A 6,000-nucleotide genomic window follows, 5' to 3' on the forward strand; every position below is an offset into this window, starting at 1 on the left:
TCATTTATTAAGGAGCATGTCTGCATAAGATATAGATCCCAAAGGGATATTTTTATAGCCTGGGCTGGCAGCAGTCCTGGTTGACCGCTGAGTCGATCCCAGCAGGTCCTGGCTGTGTCTTTCATCACCAAATCCTGCTAATTAGGAAGTCAGAGAGAAACTGTGCTTGTTAGCAGTCGGTCGTGAGCCAAAGGTGCAGAGTATCGACGCTGCTGCACTTTGTAGGTTCTCTGTCCTGAAGCACAGGAGTGTTTCAGTCAATTGTCGGCTAGTAAGTTGAGTCCATATGGCTTTATGGACTCGAAACCAGAACAATAATGACCCTGCTAGTTTTAAAAGTCTCTTGGTGCCCTAACCCTAACAACTTACCTTCGACCATGTGCTTTAAACATAAAAATGGTAAATATCAGAGTAAAATCGAGTAGCCAGTGTCCTGAGAGAAATCCTGAGCTATTGCCAAAGTGTATTTTTACCACAGTTGCTGCAAGTTTGGGACTTCTTCTCATCAGGAACATTTTCATTGTGCCATTTTTGGTCCCTTAAATGAAGATGTGTGATTTATGCCTGAACGCCATTGTATTTATGAGAAAGGAAGCAGGTCTTGCTGTAGTCTTCGTGCCCCGTTAACAGCAGGAAAGATTTCTTGTCAGGCTAACTGTTAACTTTTAGTCTCAGAAGCACAGAGGAAGCTTGCAACACCTTTAAATCAGTCATCTTGCAGGGGTCCCACATGGCTCAGTGGGAGAGCGGTCGCACCACATGTGGAGGCTGCGGACCTTAACGTAGCTGTCACCGGTTTGATTCCCTTACCCCAGGCCACTATCTGTCTTTCTTCCCATGTTCTCCTCATACCCTTCTTGCTGACCAGCCCATAATCAATAAAGCTCCTCACTGCCTCAACACCTTCAAGAAAATAATTAGTTAATCTGGCAGCCATTTGTGAAACAGGTACAAAAAATAAATCCTTTGCTGTAATAGAGTGACAGACAAGCTATGCACCATTTTAAAGCAGCGACATGATTCTGCGACCCAGTAAATGTCACTAGAGACACCAAAATCTGCATCCTGCTTCGGCTTAGCTAAATTCACATTATTTACACGAGTCTGGTCTGCATTTAATCATTTCTAGCAACAAAAAAAAATCTAAACTACTTAGATTGATCAAACTTGAACAGGGTTCTGCTCTGAGCAGGTGTGCTTTTAAAACAGACTTTACAGATTTATGAAAGCTTCGAAACTCCTTGAAAAAAGAGCATTTACAACTCTTTTCTGCACCATGTTAAAATTAGACAAAAATAAATAGCACAATAAATATATGGATTGGTCAAGCCTGAACCGCATTGTTGTACACTGTTCTCTTTCAAACAGCTTTTTTAAATGTAAAATGCTAAACTCTCACCTAATCTTGTTCTTACCATCCCTGCAGATTATTATCTCCTTGTGTGAGCTGGATTGAGTATTACTTTTACAATCGCAGCATTGTTTGAATGTCTGATGTTGTCTGTATGCAGAAAAGTGAATAAAATAGGGCCTTGGTTTCCTACTTTATTCACTTATCCATTGTATTTATAGAGGATTGTTTTAAAAAACTCAGCAACATGATTGACGATTCTTTAAAATTCAAATGCTCTACATGTTTACACTTTTATATCGTGGTGCTTAACTTTTACTCCTATTGTTTCGTTTCTTGTAGCTGCTGTAAGCCAAACCATCAACCTTAAAAGTATTGTGAAAATCCACAGTACTGCTTTGGGTTTCCCCCAAATTGATCCAATGAAGACATTATTTATACAGGAGTATTCCCTCCAGCTGCAGTGAGGGACAAAAATAATGCCAGAAATAGCAGCTAGAAGAGCTCATCAGCTGTCACTTGGTTAGAAACTTATGGGCTGTTCTCAGCTGAAAAGCTTTTGGCGATATAATCTTCTGATTTGTGTGTATAACATAAATTCACTGTTATTTATTTTTGCAAATTATTCTGCATGTCTGGGGTATTTTGAATATTATTGCCAAAGACCTTTTCTCTGTCCGTTGTCTTCAACTGATCAAACTCACCTGTCACCTAGGTGATTGTTTTAGTATTGTTACATAATCACCTCTGCATTCATCAGCAGCCATTCATGTAATATCCATCACTACAAAGAACATAAGCAGACATAGATCTGGACAGGGTACAACGAGGCCATGTCTCCTAGTGGGGGAGCAATGTGCTCAGCTGGCTTTTCCTGCTCTCTTAAAAGAGCTGAAAGATCTTTCCAATCATTAAGCCCATTCTCACGCAGCTAATTGCTCATTCCTGTGTTTCCAGAAAGGTGACAGCAAAAACAAATAACACAGTCCTTTTCATTGTAGACAAGCCAAGATCTGCCTATCTGCTCTCCTTTTCATTTGCATGAAGGAATAGCTGCTAGTAAATCTGCGACCGACTTAATTTCTTGGGACGATCCTGCCCTTCACCTGGAGAGGTCCTCTCTTGTCTATTGAGCAGCATGCGTGTTGTTTTGGCCAGAGTGCTGGATCATCTTCAAGAAGTACACTGTGATGACTCCTTATTAGCAGAGTGGATAATGCTGGACTCACACAATCTGATGGAACAACATCGTTATTGAAGCCTGGCTGGATAATTTTGTAACTATCTCTGTCACAGTCCATCCCTGTCTGATTCTGACGACAAACACACATAAAAAACAGTATAAGGCTTTTACCCAGTGGTTGAATGTAAGTAGATTTATTCAATTGCTTTGGTAGAAATTTGAGGATTTCATGGGAGTCCCCCCTTCAACGGTTTAATACTCACTAATTGTTCATCGCCATGCGGCGTCAACGTTACTGTTGAGTTTGCTGCCGATTGTGGTTGCTGCTGCAATAAGCATTCTGATAGCATTTTAGCAAAAGGGTTTTAATCAAAAACATAATTAATGTGCACAAATAAGTAATAACTGTATTAACCATATGGATATAAGGGGTTTTATGAGGCCCCCGGGAAGTTGGGGGCCCTAGACAACAGCCTAGTTTCGCCTGATGGTACATCCGTCCCTGTCTCCAGCCTTATGCTTGCATGTCTTTGCCGGTAAACTTGCACATTGAAGAGTTTTACACAAATAACCCAATTCTCCGTGAGATAATTCTGGAAGGTATATAAAAGACAAGTGTTAGGGGTGGAAGATGACAAAGGAGGCAGATGAGCTAATCATATGAAACGTGGAGCAGCTGTGGTAGAACTGAAGCAGGGAAGCTGAGGGAAGGATGCTAATTAAAAGGAACACAGCTGAATTGAGACACAATGAATCTATAAAAAATAATCTAAGAGATATGATTCCAAATGCACAGAGAACAAAACACAACAATAAAATAGGAAACTAAACTAAACAGGAACTAAGCAAAAAAAAAAGGATATAAATAAACTAAAACACATTCAAGAACATAATCAACAGATAAATGGAGAAAACAGAGACATAAAAGAGACACAAATACTTAGAGATATTTTTCATTTCTTTTTCCAGTTTTGTGTGTTTGCACACACTGTTCCACATGTTATGGCTCTGTAAGCTTCTCCTAGATAAATGAATCTGAGCTAACTGGAAGAGATCCTGTATTTTAAGGATCCTCCTCAAAACACTGCTTCCTTGGTTGACATCATGAGCAAACCCTAAGATTTCTGAAGAATTGTGTGCCCTCCACCTGTTTGGTTCCCCCTTGCGTACATTCCCCGTATGCCTGAAGGGGCCAACTTCATCTGTTCAAACAGTTACACGCATGTGTAACCAGCATGGGAATTTCCAGCAACCATATACTGTTCAGGAAGAGGTTCTGTGGCTCAGACATGTGGGAAAAGTTTTTAGTGAGAAATGTGTGTATTAAGCTCAGAACATATGGATAACACATTGTGAAAAATACCGGCTGAAGGTGGAGAAATGACGTCATTATCAACAGTAAAACAAGTTTGGAGCTGAAAGGTGACTAAGAGAGGAATAAGTCACTATTCCAAAGTGTTATGAAAGACTTTTACGTAGTTTTTGGACACACTTCCTGTGGTTTAAACTAAAATAAAAGCATTTGGCCACTATGATTTGCAAAAAAAGTGCAAACCTGACAGCACCAACTGTGACGTACGGGGGTGGCAGCAACATGTTGTGGGAATTTTTGCTGCATAGATGGCATTATGAGGAAGGTACGTTATGTGGAAATACTGACGCAATGTCTTAAGACATCAACCAGAAAATTGAAACTTGGGCAAAAATGGGTCTTCCAATTGGAAAATAATCATATTCATAGCATCAAATAACTTACGATGTAGCTTAATGATGACAAAGTAAATATTTTGGAGTGAATTTTGCTAAATTCTGATCTCTGTTTTATTAATACTGGCTACATTTTTGAATGTATGTAAACTACAGATTTTTAAAGACAATCCCTTTAAAACATTATCTTGCTCATTTTTTTCTGGCAATCAGCAACAGAAATACTTTTGGTAATCCTATCTTACCTAAAACAGGAAACATTTAATCTGAATACTGTCATGCAGTGAGATTGTGCATTTTTATATTGCATGTAAACATCTATTTTCAATAGTTTTAATAAGTTGACAAAAAACTGTGATTTTGTTTTCTACAAAATAATTTACTGTGACTTTAAGCTTCGTCTTATGAGCAATTCACAGAAATAATTGAAATATGGTATAGTTCCTAAACACAACAAGACTGTACACAGATCTGACCCAAACTAAAAAAAATAATTTAAAAAAAGCTTTACTTACGTTGGCCTTTGTGTTGACAGTGGCGAAACTCTTCTCTGGATCTATTTCCTGTTATTCCTAACTTGTATCTCTCAGCATTTGAGCTGTAACTGCTGTGTAGGCAGCAGCCCTGCCAAGTAAACAAGGCTCTTATAAACTATTAAACACTTCACAGCGAGGACCGCACACACTGCATGCATATATTAAAAAGAAAAGATGCACAAATGCAAGTACAGTACGCCTGAGGAGTAAGTGAGAGTCCCACTGCAGAGTCGGTGGCCTCTTTTTTTCTTCAGCCAAAGTGAAATTGGATCTTTTTCCCTTTCCCTCGCTGGAAGGAAGCTGCATGCTGAAGCATCAGGCCACCGTGTCCCTCTTGGCTTTTACTGATGAATGACTTGAATGCAGTAAATTTGATTCCACTATACTATGGATACCTTTACTATACTAAGACACCTGAGACACATTGTATTTAGTTAGAAACAGATCAGGTGAGCTTTGAATCTTTAAAGCTCCTTCATCATGCAAAAAAAAAAGTTGCACAAATGTGCTAATTTTCCGCAGGAGTAAATAAGGCTTGCATTTGCCTGGGAAACCTGTCGAGACTGCAAAACTCCAAGAAAACATGTAGTAAATAAAAATGGACAAACTCTATCTCACTCACACTGTTATCACCCAGGCTCCCACTTCATGTGTTTTCCAATGTGACACTAGGAGTCGCTGTTGCACAGTTGACTGTAACGTTTTACTGAGCCAGACTTTAATAATTTGTCTCAATTTGAGAAGCTAAATAGTCAGAAAATTTTAACCCGAGTCTTTCCATGGTGTAAATGGTTGTATAATTTTTGATAAATATGGAAAACAATTTGATGGGCTTTTGCAATTTCAGAAAATCAAGTGTTCCCATTTACAAGGAACAGTGTGGTGCCACTTCCCACTAAGCAAGATCTAGCTTTAGCTTCAGTTCACTTAAACTGAACTATAGCATATTCATATTTTTTTTTTTTAAATCTATTATTTATTCTACACTTTCCTGCAAAATGGTTGGAGAGAAAAGTGTCAGATTGTCAGAGTGTCAGATTGTCTCTCTTGGCAACCAAGAGTCATTCCCTGTGTCCAGCAGGCTCTCACAATGTAACATACACAGTTCGCCATATTCATGTTCTAATGGTTTGAGACAAATTAGAATATATAATTTATTTGATTAATAAAGTCAAACCTTTTGCCACATTTAACTGGATATTTACTATTTAAAAGTAAAACAA

General features: G+C 38.7%; 1 protein-coding gene across 1 annotated transcript in view; it reads right to left on the reverse strand.

The window, feature by feature from the left end:
• Positions 1–4,960, reverse strand: part of LOC105924120 (transmembrane protein 196) — a 31,662-nt gene extending 26,702 nt beyond the window's left edge. Inside the window, exon 1 of the mRNA XM_036145043.1 lies at positions 4,757–4,960. The gene's annotated coding sequence lies outside the window, so the exon portion shown is untranslated. The remainder of the gene's footprint in view (positions 1–4,756) is intronic.
• Between the last annotated feature and the right edge of the window lie 1,040 nt (positions 4,961–6,000).

This window comes from Fundulus heteroclitus, chromosome 13 (assembly GCF_011125445.2).
Source record: "Fundulus heteroclitus isolate FHET01 chromosome 13, MU-UCD_Fhet_4.1, whole genome shotgun sequence".
In the NCBI taxonomy this organism is placed as follows: domain Eukaryota; kingdom Metazoa; phylum Chordata; class Actinopteri; order Cyprinodontiformes; family Fundulidae; genus Fundulus; species Fundulus heteroclitus.